At 41.1% G+C, this 17,220-nt stretch overlaps 1 protein-coding gene across 1 annotated transcript in view; it reads left to right on the top strand.

The window, feature by feature from the left end:
• acap3a (ArfGAP with coiled-coil, ankyrin repeat and PH domains 3a) overlaps positions 1 to 17,220 on the top strand; it is a 328,671-nt gene that overhangs the window by 53,817 nt on the left and 257,634 nt on the right. The window lies entirely within an intron of this gene.

Here is a 17,220-nt window from a genome sequence, read left to right as displayed (position 1 = left end):
TCTTTCAATCTTTCTGCCTCTCTACCTATCCCTTCATCTATACCAAATTTATTGGCCTATTAATTAGGATGGCCTATTAATTAGGAATCTAGAAAGACCAGTCAGTCTGGCTGCGATAAACCAAAACACCAAGCCAGTAGTTTATCACATCCCAGTGTTCAGTATCAGGATAACCACAGCCTTCTCCTGAAATATAATTCCTTTACCCCACTCACCAGGACATTGGGAGTATTTTTGTTCCACTTGAATGCTTGACAACAAAAATAAGCAAGCAGCAGTCAGAGTCATGTGTGCTGTCTGAGATATGTACTAGTGCTTTCGTGACCCTGTGTAGGTTTGTAAAAGCAAGCTCTGAGTTTCATTTGATCATTGGAACCCAATTGCTGAGGGGATTTTAGCCCTTTCACTTTGAGATAATTTCACTTTCAATTCAGTTGAGGGAAGTGCCTCATGGACCCAGTCACATGAAGCAGTGCTCTAACTATCCTCTAAATTGTCACATTAGTTCAGCCAGCTGGTTTCAGCATTTTTTTTTATTGAAGTGATCCCTCTTCCCACTGAATCATGGAATACTTTCAGTAATACTCCAGCACCAACATCAGCAAACCCACACCTTCCCTCTTGTACAGCTTTGACAATGGGTTTGATCTTATCACAGCTGGGAATGTCTGATCACTACAATTTATATCTGGAACTATATGAAGTCCAAACTGCCCTTCTCCCAGTCGAGAGGCAAATCCATTATGGAATTGAGCCAATTAACAGGTCCTTGATTCAATCTTTGCTCCCTGCAGAGTTAGCTGATCTGAGAATCTGAACTTCCCTGCACTTGGGAGATGAAACTAAGCCAGGTTCTGGCTCCTCATTGATAGAAATAGGCAAATCCGATCTCCATACACACTAAATTCAGTTTAGCCCTCTTGGTCAGAAAACCCATGGACTTCTCCTGCTCAGTTCAGGATGATCATTTGAAGGAGGCCCATGGGACTGCACCACATTCTGAGTTAACACTTTACAAACTGGGGTCAGTGAGAGGGATAGAAGTTCTGTACTTTTTGGTATCCATGGGAGTGAAGTGACAGTCAAGGTTTGGCATTTTATTCCTTTTTTCCAAGTTTTAAGAGGCTGTTAGAGACCAAGAACCAATTGCTCAGACACGGACTGTAGAAGTGGTAGGAGGAAGGATTCCCCACTGTCTGCTCGTGTTTAGCACAGCAGAAACTTTGGGCCATCGATCATTAGCATCCTTACGTTCACAGCAAGACCAGCTCTTTCAGATTGGAGTGTGCTTTCCTGATGGCTCATTCTTTGCGAGGCAGGTTCTGCCACAAACAATGCACTTGAAGCTACCAGGTGTCATGAAAACAATAAATGCTAGAGATCACAATGGGTTAAGCAGCATCTATGGAGAGAGAGCAAGCTGACGTTTCGAATTTAGATGACTTGAAACATTAACTTGCTGTCTCTCCATGGATGCTGCCTGACCCATTGTGATTTCCAGCATTTGTTGCTTCCAGTACAGCTTCTAGCATCTGTAGGAATTTGCTCCTACTATGTGTCATGGTTGGTTGTTTTAAGTGTTGACTCCTGTTGCTAAGCTGCTGTCATTGCTAATCCTGCCAGCCATGAAGGTGTTACCATTTTCCTCTGTAGTCGGCTAGTGACATCTCGGTGTGACAACCAATATTTAGGACCTTTCTGTCACACTTGCACTGATCTTTGAAGTGTACCTTTGCCCGGCTCTGGCTCCCTCAGCAGACAGAACGTCCTCAGGTTCGTAACCATCTTCTGTGCTGTACGTATGCCCAATGAAGCCAGCTCTAGTTGGTGAGTGCTAACTAACGTGGGGGCTGTGCTTTTGCGAGCATTGCTGCAGACGTGGTTGTATCTTCCCTGGATATCCCGTTGAGTTTCTTTTCTTAAAGACCTAAGTCTTCCATGTTTCACAGCCAAACAGCAAGCTGCTGAGAACACTGACCTTCGACACCATCAGCTTAGTCTTAAGGTTTACCTTGTTATTTTTCCATTCCATAGTTTGGGTTATAGGGTTAGAAAAAATCTTGTAATAACACAGCACCTTAACACATTGAAGCTTGTTGAGACATGCTGACACATGACAAATTACTGTGTTTTTTTTAGATTAACCTTTTGAAGAGTTCTGGCTGGACCAGCTGTTATACAGTATCTGGTATATTTATAACTCATTTGCTTATATGCAGAATTATCAAGTTGATGATTCAGGTTAGTAGGTAATACATTCACATAAGAACACCAATAGGCCTGGTTTTGTCTGTTGTATCTTTAAATGCAAATGGATCACAAGTTAGCATCGTTTGTCTGCTGTATCTTCAAATGAAAACTGTCAAGGATTCTGCAATCCATTTCATTAGCACACAGTAATTTGTTAGCTCACAGAGCAATAAAGAACACAGGCTCCACATCACTTAGGGTTATATAGATCGTGCGTCTTTTAAGCTCTTATGGTAATGTCCCTACCTCTGAGCCAGAAGTTCTGGGATCAAATCTTAACTGCTCTGCAAAAACATCCCTGAACAGATTGGTTCAAAAAGATTTAGATTGAGTGTCTACTTTGCAAGCAGAAAGTAATAATTCATCATCGTTGTGCTGAGGGTTATGATCCTACCTGATAGTAAAACTGAATAACTCAGATCACAGAATGAGAGCCAGCTTGATAGACCATAACTTTCATTTTGTTTTGTTTTTCCTTATTGTGGAAGTCAGTCATTGAACGCATTCACTGAGATTACCAATGTATCTTTGATAAAAGTACATAAACGTTTATTACATGCAAGAATTATACTGTAGAAGAACTACTTTAAATGGTATCATTGCAAATATTGAAAAGAAAGATTCAACTCTTTTATCTCAACAGCAATCTTACAGACACTCAACCTTAGTTAAGAAATCCCTGTCTCTATATTACAGCTTTCATGGGTGTGATTGGTTTCTAGAGACTTCCATTTTACAGACTTCAAAGGCACCTTCAGATTAAACACACTGTACACATGTACCTCCCGGTGGTTTTCCAGCCAGTTTTCTCACTAACTTGGATATTCAGCTTCCACTCTCTGGTACCCACAGAGTGTTTCACTGAGTTTCTAAATGTCTTTTGTGTCTCTCTATGCCACTGAACATCTTGTTGCTGTACCTTTGTTATAATATATTGAACTGTTAAGCTCCCACCTCCACTCCAAGACAGTAAACCCTCATGAAAAACTAAACCTGAAACTTGCTGGCACCAAAAGTAAGTAATCTAATCTAATCAAAACTCTCAAGCTCAAAAAATGCACTGAAAACTAGATTTTCTCTCTTCTGAACACAATGCACATCAAACTAATGGCTACATATCATGTTGCTACTTTAGAGCCCAAGTTCCCAAATAACAGTAACACAGAGCTTCATCAGACTAGGACTAGGGAGAGAGAAATTCTCCTCATAATCACAGTCCTGCTCATTATTCAGAGATCCCTCCCAATATATGGATCTGGATGCTGGTTAAAGATAGGATGGAACTTGTCTGAGGAGGCTGAGGGGTGATCTGTATAGACGTTTATAAAATTGAGGGGCATGGATAGGGTGAACAGTCAAGGTCTTATCTCCAGGGTAGTGAAGTCCAACTTTAGAGGGCATAGGTTTAAGGTGAGAGGGGAAAGATTTAAAAGGGATCTAAAAGACAGTTTTTCTCATGCAGAGGGTGGTGCATGTATGGAATGAGCTGCCAGAGGAAGTGGTGGAGGCTGGTACAGCTATAGCATTTAAAAGACATGTGGATGGATATGTGAATAGGAAGGGTTTAGAGAGGTGTGGGTCAAACACTGGCAAATGGGACTAGATTAATATAGGATATCTGGTCAGCATGGACAAATTGGACTGAACCATCTGTTTCCGTGCTGTATATCTCTCCGACTCTATATGCCAAAATAAACCCAACAGTTTGTATACTAAGCCTGCTCTGTGTCAGGTATCCTGCATACATTTCTGGAACAGCATTTGAAAGACTGCAATGGTATAAGGAGGCAAGTCACCACCTGCTTCTCAAGGGCAATTTGTCACAGGCCATTATTGGTGGCCTATAGCTGCATCCTATAAATGAATTAAAAACAATGCAGTAGGGAGGTGTGGAATGAGAGGGGACCTGCCGGGCTATCGAGGCTGTTTCTTCAGCAGGTCACATACAATGAGTCTGATCACTGGCTCAACCACAATCATTTGAACCCGTGACATAAAGTTCCAAATCTTACATCAAACATTCCCGCAGACCAAACAGTTTAAAAAGCTCACATTTTATTTGTACCTTGCAATGGAAGAACACACATTTTTGTGGACCTGTTTAAAAATAAACCTTCTAAGATGTTTGATGATAAAATCTTAGTTGTTAAGTACCGTACAGAATTGAATAAAGTTGAGCGATCACTGGGCCCCTGAATTAATCTGCAGCACTAAAATCTTCGCAGCATAGTTTCTGTGGATTTAAAACGAAGTCAGTATTTAAATCGGTATTGCTGAGTGAGGACAAAAAAAAACACTTCATCATTTTTAATTTTATCTTGTTAGGTTCAAATTGTAATAAAAAAGGTTTTGTTTTCCACCCTCTTAAGCCCTCAAATTCCTCTGACTGTGAAAGGCCAGTTCATTTGTGGGTGAAAAGATGCTTGTCATTTAAAAATTATACCGTTAAGGTCCTGTGCTTGGGACCATCAGGACCGATTTCCTAATGTTGATGAATCACCCATGAAAGACTGAACTTGACTCGGGATGAATCTCCATTGGCTGCTATTGGTTCAAAACCCAGTAATGAAGAGGAGCAATAACCGTAGGACACTGACTTAAAATCGGTCATTAGGGAAGGTAATCTGTGACAAGCTGTTAGATCTGGATTGCACAACCGTTTGTGGATGCAGATACAAAAATAATAGTCCAAAGGAAATTGAATGCAGACCTGACTGAGAAAAATAACTGAGGGGGGGAAAGTATTGGGTTTGAGAGTACTGGATAGCGCTTCCAAAGAACAAACACTGGCTTGGTAGGCTGAATGGCCTCAATGTATCATCTATGATTCTATGTCCTAGGTTTTCTGAGGTTGGGCTGGGGTTACGTAGTTGAACATTTGATCTGCTTTTGCCTGTCCTGATCATGGCTGCTAAGAGGTTGAGAAGTGCCATCTTTCCCAACACTGACCTTGATCAGAATTCAATGAGTCATGTTCTCCCTTGGTAAGCCAACACCTGGAATATTGTGTGAAGTTTCCATCTCCTTTATCCAAGGAAGGAAGTTCTGGTTATGGAAGGGGTGCAATGAAGACTTACCAGACTGCTTCCTGGGATGGAAAGACTGGTAACCAAGGAGAGGTGGGATTGATTAGGATTATATTTACTAGAGTTTAAAAGAATGAGGAGGATCTTATAGAAACCTATAAGATTCTAGGAGGATTAGACAGGGGAGATGCAAGAAGGGTGTTTTCGATGACCAGGAGTCCAGAATGAAGAGTTGCAGTCTGAGGAGAAGGATAAGCTTTTTAGAACCGAGGACGAATTCGCTGCCACAGGAAACTGTTGAGGCCAAAATATTTAAGACTTCCGAGAAAGACGAAAATATAGTTCTTGGTACTAAAGAGATTAAAGGGATATGGGGAGATGCAAGAATAAGAAACTGAGTTGGATGATCAACCATGATCATACTGAATGGTGGAACTGGCTCAAGGGGCTGAATAGCTTATGTTTCTTATCCTATCCTGGCACAGGACAATTCTGGCTTGCACAGTGTCATCTCATGGATTCGATCTGGCACCATTACACTTCTATTGCCATCATGTCACAGCTGAAGATCTGCGGGCAGAGATGCAGCAGAACAAAAGATACACCGCAAGTCAATTTCACATCATTTACGCCACCGCCCATCCAGCAGCTTCGATGTCTTACGGTGACCGTGAGCTCTTTTCATTTGTTTCTGGACGGATCGGTGCCTCTGTGCAGCCACCCAATATTAGTGAGCTCCCCTAGACTATCCACGCTACAAACAATGAGCCCTAGAAAGGGGGCTTAAGGAGCTTCATTCACTCAATGATAAAGCTATAGCTTGATTATACTCATAAAAAATAAACAAATAGCCATCCAGTGAAACTTTCACACTCTGAAGATATCTGTCTGTTAAATCACTAAAATAGAGGCATGTCATAGCTGTTTGAGGACCAAGTAGGGATAATGCATATTAAGATTTTGCTCCATTACCTGAATTTAACATCGACCACTTTCAAAAGTCAAGTTGTTTTGAAATGGAGCGATAAAACTGAGAAATCTAATGTGAATTCCCCTTCTCTAACTAGTAATTCCAAATAGTTTTCACTTTACATAAACCTCTGGAGTTATTCAACTTCAGAATCAGACATTTTCCTTCATAAGGCTGAAGAGTGGGGAATAAAGAAATGTGCTTTCTATCTGTTAGAATTGAGAACATGATTTTTCCAAAGTTACTTGATAAACCTCATGACCAAAGCATGTAAAGCACAGTGTAGGTTTTAGCTCCTCTTTCTCAAACTCCCCAGTTTTCTCAGTTGGTACATGATGTTTGGGATTAAATGTAAAAGTATAACAAAGTTCAAAGGCTAAAAGGAAGAAGCCGTGTAATTGAAAAGTGTCAAAACCCTTTTATTTTAAACTTTGAAGTAAAAACAAAATGGTTATGGGCCCTATCCATAACCTGATTAAACCCTTGGGACCTATGTTAACAATAGTGTACGTGACAGGACATTGCTTGACATTTGAAATGGATCTTCCATGTCAAAGTATTACTAGATCATTCATCATTTTCTCCGTCAACACATCCTGGTATTACGCAGATCTCTTTTGCCATTGAGAAATTCCTACAGTTTCGTTCCTTTCAGCAGGAAACTAACTAACATGCTCCAGTCATACTGCCCACGGCAACTTCTATTGATTTCTCTTTTTTAAAGTTGAGATGACTATTACCACCACTTCTCTGTTCTTTATTTTAGTCTTTAAAAATTGAATTTTATATGGTCTCTCACTGATAAAATGTTCCACAGCATTTGATATCAAATCAAAATAAGAAATGATGGAAATCAATCAAATGGCAAAAGGCATCTTCAAAGAGAGACTTTGAAGGTGGGAAGATATGTAGACAGGAGGAAGTGGGATTTGGAGAGATCTGTAGTGTAGCAGAGGCTAAAGCCTGACATGTGTATGTAGAGCAAAGGAAGAGGAAAACCCAAAGAGTCACAATATGGTTATAGCACAACAAGATGAAATTTGATTGCCCAGTCTACACTGGCTGTCTGAGCAACGTACCTCCTGCTAATCTCCTGCCTTTGCTCCAAAGCCCTTTGAATGCCTCAATAGAACCTACCTCCACCATATTCTCAAGCAACATTTCCAGCTCCAAGTGTCTCACTGTGTGAGAAGGTTTGTCCTTGTGTCTCCATTCTATCTAATGTACATCTGTGCCTTCATGTTCTCCATCCTTCCAGTTGTGGGAACAGTTTCTCCCTGTAACAGATTGGAAAAGGACAGGATGGAAGTTGCTTCCTCCTGGTTTCTAGGTTGAGAAGAGAATGACCATGGAAGGGCTTCTTGCTGACGATGAGAATTGTCATGAACTGGGGGACTCTGTAGACCAATCTAAGCTACTTCATTCTCTGTTTTTGTTTCTCCCTGGAGCCATGAAGATTTACTTGACCACACATCCAATTATCTCTCCAAATCATTGTCTTCACTTCCACTATACTTGAAGGTGTAGTAAGTTGCAGGTCATTATCATTCACTGCATAATAAGGTGCCTCCTCACATTCCCCTGCATCTCTTGTCTGAAACTTTAAATCCACGTCTCTTAATATTTATATTATTAGCTGGTGGGAATAGCTTTTTGTTGTCTACCTTATCTACACCTATCAAACCTTGTACAGCTCCATCAATCCTTTCCATCTCTTTGGCACCAAGAACTTCTCCAAACTAATCTTGTAGATAGAATCCCTCATTCTTTGGGGTAAATCACCCATTGCAACCTCTTGAACTTTCGCCTCCTTCCTAAATCAGATTGAATGAAATACTCTAGTTGTGGCTCAATCTTTTACAAGGCTGAGTATAACTTTATGCTTTTGTACTTAATGCGTATATTTATGAAGCCCACCCACATGGAGGATGTTGGTACGTAAGTGACCTAGGAGTTAAACCATGCCCCGTCAACAGTTTGCAAGGAAAAGAATGGAGGAGAAAAATTGGAGGGCCATGTCAAAATAAACTCTTCAAAGTTCCAGTTAACACATGGAAGTGTTCCTGTAACACTAATGACTAAGCAACTTGCTTCCCTGAGATTGTCCTGGTTTAAGCTTTGACGTTTTGTCTCCTCGATAAACAATATAAACCAGAATCATCTCCCATAGCCGGCAGCTAATTAGTGGGTACTCTGAAGTGGTGCCAGAAAATGAGGCGGCTTGTAACAAAAAAAATTCAGTATGCTGACCTTTGAACTTTCAAAAAAATGGAGCATTGGAATGCCAGGGAAAAAGAGCCCAATCACTGAATGTGACATTTAAATGAGACAGATTTGTTTGTGTTTGGTGATAACTGTTAGTGTTGAATGTGGGAAATGAGAATTGAAGTTCATCTTGTGTTTCCTAGTTTCAGCTCGAGCAGCAGAGTTTTGATTTAATGCAGGGGCTGGGACAGATTGCATGTTTTTAAAAAAAAATGTTGTTGTGCCATTTCCTCTGGGCACTGTAGTGGAATGCAAATGACATTCCTGATGTGCAATGAGTTAGGGGAAGTAAGGGGTAGCACTAGCTACAATTAGACATACAGATATGTAAACCTGGAAAGAAGGCGATTTTACACAATGCAACACCACAATTATACTTCGCATCATCTCTCTACAATGTACACAGCAGCCTTGAACTTGTATTTCCAAAATGTCATCACATTGACCAGCTACAGATGCTCTAAAGTTTATCCTGAGTTTCTCTCTTTGCTCATTTGTGAAAATATAACAGAAACTTTATGTGTAATATGCTTTGAAACCTGAGTCTCTCAATCGAACCGTGGTACAAATGTCTGCAAGTAGCTGCCAGGATAAACACACATCCTGTAACCTTGAAGTAGGGATAAAAGAAATCAATATGGGAAACAGAAATAAAAGCAAACCGCTCAAAATGCATAGTGACTTTAACAACAGCAAAAAGATAAATAAAATGAATGCTTTGGATAGCACCTTGCCTTCAGAGGGACACACTTGAATGTAGAAAAGGGGACGTGAAAAACAGCACAGGGCAGGGAAAAAGCAGGAAGGATGTTCCCGATGTCAAGGGAGTCCAGAAGCTTGGGTCACAGTTTAAGGATACAGAGTAGGCCATTTACGACTGAGATGAGAAGAGATTTCTTCTCCCAGAGAATGGTGAGCCTTTGGAATTCAATGCCACAGAAAGCCGTTAGCAGTTCAAACCAAAACATTCATGCTGGGACTCTGGTCTCAACATGATTCAGATGGAGTCCATTCCATCAGAACTGCTCCCTCCCTTCCCAGTACTGCTACCAATGTCCCATGAAGCCGCATCTGTTTCTCCCACACCATCTTTGAGCCACTTGTTTACCTCTTTAATCTTGCTGACTCTGTGCCAATTTACTCGAGGTTTAGGGAATAATCTGGAGATTAGCTCCTTTTTTTTTGATCTGCCATTTAGTTTGACTCCTAGCTGCTCATATTTGAAGCTCAGACTCTAGCTCATCAACTCTGAGCTCGAGGTTTTTCAGCAACAAATGCTTGCTATACATGTGATCTCTACAAATGACAATGGGATCCACCAGCTCCCACATTATGCAGCTGCAACACATCGTGTGGCCCAGCATCTCTATTTTATTTATTTGGTTCTTAATTTGTTTTTTAAAATTTGCTACTGGTCTTTTAGCTTTCAATCCTTCAAGATTCCTCTTATCAAACTTCAATTTGAGACTTACCTATAATAGGGGGCAGCACGGTAGCTCAGTGGTTAGTACTGCTGTCTCACAGCACCAAGGTATCAGGTTCGATTCCAGCCTCAGGCGACTGTCTGTGTGGAATTTGCACATTCTCCCCGTGTCTGCGCAGTTTTATTCCGGGTGCTCCGGTTTTCTCTCCCAGTCCAAAGATGTGCGGGTCAGGTGAATTGGCCATGCTAAATTGTCCATGGTGTTAGATGCATTAATCAGAGCAGAAATGAGTCTGGTTGGGTTACTCTTCGAAGGGCTGGTTGGGCCGAAGGGCCTGCTGCCCCACTGTAGGGAATCTAATCCAATCTTAAAAAAAAGTAGTCAAATTAGTGGCTATTAACAACCAATGAATTTACAGTTTCCTGTGATGTCACTTTTTGCCTTGAGCTGGGTTCCTGATTGTGAGCTTCGATTTGTGCTGTGGAGGGAAAGAAAACCTTACAAACTATGAGCCAAAAAAGCATCTCTTCCTCTCTGCACCAAATTCCCACACTGCTCCAAAATCCCCAAACGATGCATTCAGTTGGACTGTGGCTCACTCCAGATGTGATCTCTCCTTTCCGATCATGTGAAGCTTCCTGATTGCAATCATTACTTTACAAGTATCCATCCCTTGCATTTGGTCAAGTAGTGCCTTGGGATCTATTACTTCCACCTAAGCTGACAGATAATGGGTCACCTGAAAGACAATTCTCTGACAACGTGGCACTCCATCCATCAGCGTCAGTTTAGAAGGTGTGCTGCAGTGTTTGTAGGATATGAACCTGAATCTTTTGACTCTGGACTGAGAATGCTTCCAACTGAGCCAAGCTGATGCTGAAGTATTTCTGCTGAAAGTGTTTTTGGACCAGACACCATTTGCATATCTTTATTGTTTCTTCCTTGGAGGTAATTTGCCATTGTTCACTCAGGAATTTCACCACCATCCAGGACAAACCACCTCATCCACCACCTTAAATTCCCCACAGCCAGTGATGCACAGTAGCGGCAGTGTGTACCATAAGCAAAATGCACTGCAACAACTCACCAAGTTTCCTTCAATAGCACCTTCCAAATCCACGACCTCTGCCACCCAGAAGGTCAAGTGTGGCAGATACATGTGAACATCTAACTCTATCACAAGTTCCCCTTCAAGCCATACTCTCTTCTGACTTGCAACTAAATAGGTGTTTCTTCACTGTCACTGACAAACCCTTGGACAGTCAACCCCCCATCCGTTTCACACAACACTGTAAATACTACACCACATGGTCTTTAAGATGTCATCAGCTCACCACAGTCTATTAGGCTATCCTGACTCATCAGGAATGCTGACATTCCAAGAATAAATTATTAAAAGTTAAATTGAGCTGATAGTCACAGTTATGAACATTTCCAGATGTGATGATGTTGCATTAATGCTGTCTAACCATAGAGCTGTGGGTGTTCTGATCTGAGCTGTGGTCTGACTCGTTCTTAATATGAACTGCATCAGCAGGAAAGAAAGACTGACTCCAGCACAGGAGGATAGTCAGATTGGGAGCCACGTTGGAGTGGATCCTGATGACAGACACCAACTTGCACACAATGTGGAGGAAGCAGAACTGAATTTGTTGCATACGGGCTGTCATAGTCCATCTGCCAACAGCCTGCAATTGTGAAGCCCCCTTCCTGCCCTTATCAGTGGCTACATCAGCAACAATCTTGAATTTTTACAGATCAGATTTTGAGTAACTATTTAACCTCAGAATCTACAGATTTTATTCCAGAAATGGACTTTAATATGTGAATTATTTTAAGAAATTAACTGTAAATTAGTTTCAATGCACCAGCATAGGAGTTAGGTACCCGTTGTGAAGTTATCAGATTGTGAATGTTTCTTTTCTTTCTCTTGTGCGTTTGTTTGACTAGCCGGGAAGTTCAATGCATGTGCAGTTCAGCTGGTTCCCTTTCACTAAAGGCCATTGCTTCCCCATTTGCTTTGTTCTGCACTTCATGACAGCCGTGACTTTCTGTTCTCCTCTGACAGGCAGCGTCTTGTTGGCTGATTGGAATAACTCATCATCATGGTCCATGTCACAGGCTGTTAATGGAGTCTTCAGTGGCTGAGTTGCCATTCAGAGAAGTGATGGTAAATGAGCACAGTGGCATGTTCCTGAAATGCAAACAAAAGGAAGAACTCTTTGTCCCCTCATTTTATGGCACGGGGCATCCCTGGAAAGGCCAATATCTATCACTCACAATTACATTTGAACTGAGTAACTTTGCAGGAACATGTCATTGGGCCATTAAGAGTCATCGCTGTGGGTCTGAAGCCGCATGTGGACCATGTTGTTTATGACAGCAGATTTCCCTACCTATGAAACATGAGTAAATCAGATTTTTCTTTACAAGAATTGGTGATCATTGCACCAAGCCTAACTTTCAATTTGAGATTTTATTAATTTATGAATCTAAATTCCACCATCTGAGCTTTCAACAATTTCAGAACCTCTGAAGTGCTTTCAAGTCATTGAAGTATACGGAGTATTTTAATGTGGAGAAACATGGTTCTATGTGGCACCCTCCCACAAAAAGCAATGTAATGATGCTCAAAATTCTGCTTTTAGTGGTATTGTTTGAGCAACGTGTGTTGGCTAGAACACCAGAGAGAATCCCTGTGTTCTTTTTTTAATTGAAATGGAGCCTCGGAATCTTTTACATCCACCTGAGGGAGACGATGGGACATTGGTTTAACGTCTGAAAGCTGGCCCTCTCTTAATCCTTCACTGGAAGTGGCCGTTGGAGTGAGGCTTTAACTCACTCACAACTGTCTGACTCTGAGACAGCAGTACTATTGACTGGCTGCCATTGAACCTCCCTCAAGCATTGCCTGATAGAAAGTGTTCTCTTCAGCACATAGCCATCAAAGAAAGATGACTTGTGGTTGCTCTAAGGTATGAGCCTGTGAGCTGAGCAGGTCAGATGGCCGATTTATTTGTGAAACTTGCAAACCTCACACAGGTCATGAGCACCTTGCACCATCAGAATGTCCCTTTTAGATTGTTCACTGACCTGTTACCACTGAAGCAGCAAGGAACACAACCAGCTGCACATGGAAGGGGGTAAAATTATAGAATCACAAAAACATAAGAAGGCCATTCAGCCCACAATACCAATTCTAGCTCTTTGAAAGAAGCGGTTGTGCATAATCCCACATTGCCATTTTTTGTCTGTCACCCTGTTAAACTTCTCATTTTCAAATACCTCCTACTAACTTTCTGGAATTTATTTCCACTGACCTTTCAATTAATGCCTTCCAGATCCCGACATCTCTGAATGAGAAAAGTTTTCCACATCTTTTGACTCTAATCTTGAATCCATAACCTCCACTTATTGACCCACTTAACAGAGAGAATATTTTTCTCTAATAGTTGCTGGGTAGAACAGAAATTCAGTATTGCTATTAAAAAAATGCTGTCAAAGCCTTCCAACTTGCACTCATCAGGACAGAATTGCAAGAGTTCCAAGCTTGTATTCTTGTGATGATGACCTGCTGATTACAAGATGCTTGACAACATGTCTATCTTCTGTCAAAAAAATTCCATCCCACCATCTCAAAACTTCATTATTGCAAGGAGAACATTCCTCATGATTTAACTTCTTCTCCTTGTGACTGAACTCCCTTATTCCTGATGACATCAAGGTAAACATTTTCTGCAACTTTCCCAAGGTCTTCTACATCTTTCCTGAAATATAGTGCTCCCAATTGTCCACAGCATTCCAACTGAGGGCTGAAGCAGTGGTTTTACACTCCTCTGGATCTACAAGATAAAGAAGATTTTTTAAAAAAATTACGGTGCCAGTGAAATTTCAACCTTACCCTCAAAAACATGTAAAATCAAACAAACATCTCTGCTTACAGAATATCCAGGAGGAAAAACAGCAGGAAAAATGACTGGTGATAGTTTGAATCATAGATTCCATTCCAGCAGTACACTTTAGAATGAATGTAGGACGTGATGAAAAAGCTGAATCTAAACACAGATCTCAGTAGCATTCTCTTGATTCCTGGGTGAAGCTAAAATCGCTTGGGATGTAGGCATTGCTGGCTGGGCATCCCTAGTTGCCCATGAGAAGGTGGTGATGAGTGCCTACTTCAACCCTGTGGTCCACAAGGTATGGGTAGACCCACAATGTTGTCAAGGAAGGCGTTCCAGGATTTTGACTAGTGACAATGAAGCAATGGCAATATATTTCCAAGTCAAAATGGTGAGTGGCTTGGAGGGAAACTTGCATATGGTGGTGTTCCCATGTATCTGCTGCCCCTGTCCTTCTAAATGGAAGTGTTCGTGGGTTTGCAAGGTGCTGTCAAAGGATATTTGAATTTCTGCGATCTGTCTTGTAGGTGGGACACACGGCTGCTACTGAGTGTTGGTAGTGGATGTGGTGCCAATCAATCAGGCTGCTTTGTCCCGGATAGTGTCAAGCTTCTTGAGCATTGTTGAAGCTACATCCATCCAGGCAAGTGTGGAACATTCCATCACACTGTTGACTTGTATCTTGCAGACGGTGGATAGACTTTGAGGAATCAGGATGTGAGCTACTCATTACAGGATTCCTAGCTTCTGACTTGCTCTTGTATTTGTATGGCTGGTCAATGGTAACTCACAAGATATCATTAATGGTGGATTCAGTGATAGCAATACCATTGAATGTCAAGCGTGACTGTTAGATTCTAACTTGTTGGAGATGGTCATTACCTGACACATGCATGTATACAAATGTTGCCTGCCACTGGATAATCATTTGTTGAATATTTATACTTAGTCACAATTTGTGTGCAGCAAGTTTGTACGTTGGGAAAATTTATACATTTCCATGTCTGATGTTCTCAGGAACAAGATAGAGAGACTGGCACTTATACAGTGTTTCTCACAACTGTAGGTCCATGTCCCAAAATCCCCAGTGTGAAGTGTCATCTCATAATTTAGGAAATGTGGCAGCCTATTTGTGCAAGCTCCCACTAACAGCAATGTGATAATGACTAAGTAATCTGTTTCTTAGTAATGCTGATTGGTGAATAAAAATACAGTTCCGCTGCACAATCAGATGCAGTGTGATGACTTCTATCCATCCATATTCATGATCTTGATTCAGAGAAACAGCCCGACTGTATAATGTGAAACTTTCCCCTTCCTTGGTCAGCCTTACGTCTCTCACTAACTGAGGCTGCAGCAGTCAAATCTTATATTTGTGAGTGACTTGATAATATATTGATAAAATAAAATATTGATAAAATTTTAATTTAATACTTTTCAGTATTTTGTGAAGAAGGCGTTTAGCACACTTGCCTTCATTGTTTAGACCGGTGAGTACAGAAATTGGGACGTCATATTGTGGTTGTACAGGAGGTTGGTGAGGCCACTTTTGGAATCTTGTACAATTCTGGTTGCCTTGCTATAGGAAGGAGATTATTAAATTGGAGGTTCAAAAATGATTTACATTATAAAATCATGATGGACGTAGATAAGGTGAGTAGCAAACGCATTTTCCAGAGGGTACGGGAGTTCAAAACGAGAGGGCATATTTTTATGGTGAGAGAAGAAAGATTTAAAAGGGCCCTGAGGGGTAACGTTTTCACTCAGAGGGTGGTTCATGTGTGGAGTCAACTGCTGGCGGATGTGGTAAATACAGGTACAGTTACAATATTTAAAACACATTTGCAGAGGTACATGAATAGCAAAGGTTTAAAGAGATATAGTCAGGCAAGTGGAGCTAGTATAGTTTGGGAAACTAGGTCAGCATGGCTGAGTTGAGCTGAAGGATCTGTTTCCATGCTGTACGACTATCAGGGTGGCATGGTGGCTCAGTGGTTAGCACTGCTGCCTCACAGCGCCAAGGACCTGGTTTCAATTCCACCCTCTGGTGACTGTGCAAACTCCACGCAGACATTCTCCCTGTGTCTGCGTGGGTTTCCTCCGGTTTCCTCCCACAATCCAAAGCAGGTTAAGTGAATTGGCCATGCTAGAAGTTACCGTAGTGTTCAGTTAGGTGCACTAGTTAGGGGTAAAATGTAGAGTTATGGGGGAATGGGTCTGGGTAGGTTACTCTTCGGAGGGTCAGTGTGGACTTGTTGGGCCAAATGATATGTTTCCACACTGTAGGAATTTTATGATTTTTTTAAAAAAAGAGTTGTGTACCGTGATTGTCAGATACTGGATCGAGATAGACAGACAGTGTCACATAAATTCAAACAGCAGTGAGAGGAATACTTATTCCTTGCAATCTGCATTGGATTCTAATTGTTAGGGGTGGCAGCAGGGTTACTTGGAGAGCATAGCACTGAACCAAAGCTAGACTTGATGCTTGTCATGGCATGAGCAGCCAAGCTTTGAATGACCTCTGATTTACAGAGGGTAAAATGTGGGGGAGTATGGTCAATCTGTATGTAACAATAATCAGGTCCAGAGGGACTGCAGTGTTAAATATATGGCGTTCTCAAAAATTTCTATGTTGCACGTAAAGATGACAAAAGTAAAAGGGAGGGTAAAATAATAAAGTGAAAGCTTTTCCTTTGATGGAATAATTTCAGCATTGACGTTGATTCTGGATCCACATTGCATATTTTAGAAGTTCAATAAATCATGATGGTTTTTCATGCAACATCTCAGACCCATTTCCCTTCCTTTGTTCAAAGTAATGTATTCAAAACAGATGAGAATTTGTTGTGTTTATTTTTATCTGAAGAATGGAAAGAACAAAAACTCAGCTTGTTTTGATAACACGAGCAGCTGTTCCCACGATGTGCGAACATAATTATGCCACCAACACACTTGGCACTTGCAAGCTTCTTCCACTGACTGCAGTGGAATGCCCAGCTCCCAGTATGTGGCTATTCCACATTGTTAATCTCATGTATATTGAATATCATTATATTGATCCCAGCTCTAAAAGCCATTCCCCAATATTTTGAAGATTCCTTCAAAAACTGTCTCTCTATTCAGCAGGGTTCAACAAGAATTCTATATTTTCCAATGTTACTCATTGTTACTGTATTTATTTACAAAATAATACATGGATTGGTACAATCTGTCAAAAATGACAGTTGGCTGAAAACTTGCAGTACGCTGGAGTTCTCAAAGACCATCTGCAGTTGGAACCAACTCTTGGATTTTGAAGTCCTTTGTAATGGAAGAAATCAGAAATTTGACAAAGTGAATTTTAAGATTTCAGTTGTGTTCCTTTGGTAACAGAATTTCATCTC

This window comes from Chiloscyllium plagiosum, unplaced genomic scaffold (genome assembly GCF_037043375.1).
Source record: "Chiloscyllium plagiosum isolate Xiang-an unplaced genomic scaffold, Cpla_swu_hap1 HiC_scaffold_37, whole genome shotgun sequence".
Lineage (NCBI taxonomy): Eukaryota > Metazoa > Chordata > Chondrichthyes > Orectolobiformes > Hemiscylliidae > Chiloscyllium > Chiloscyllium plagiosum.
This window is presented reverse-complemented; position numbering and strand designations above follow the sequence as displayed.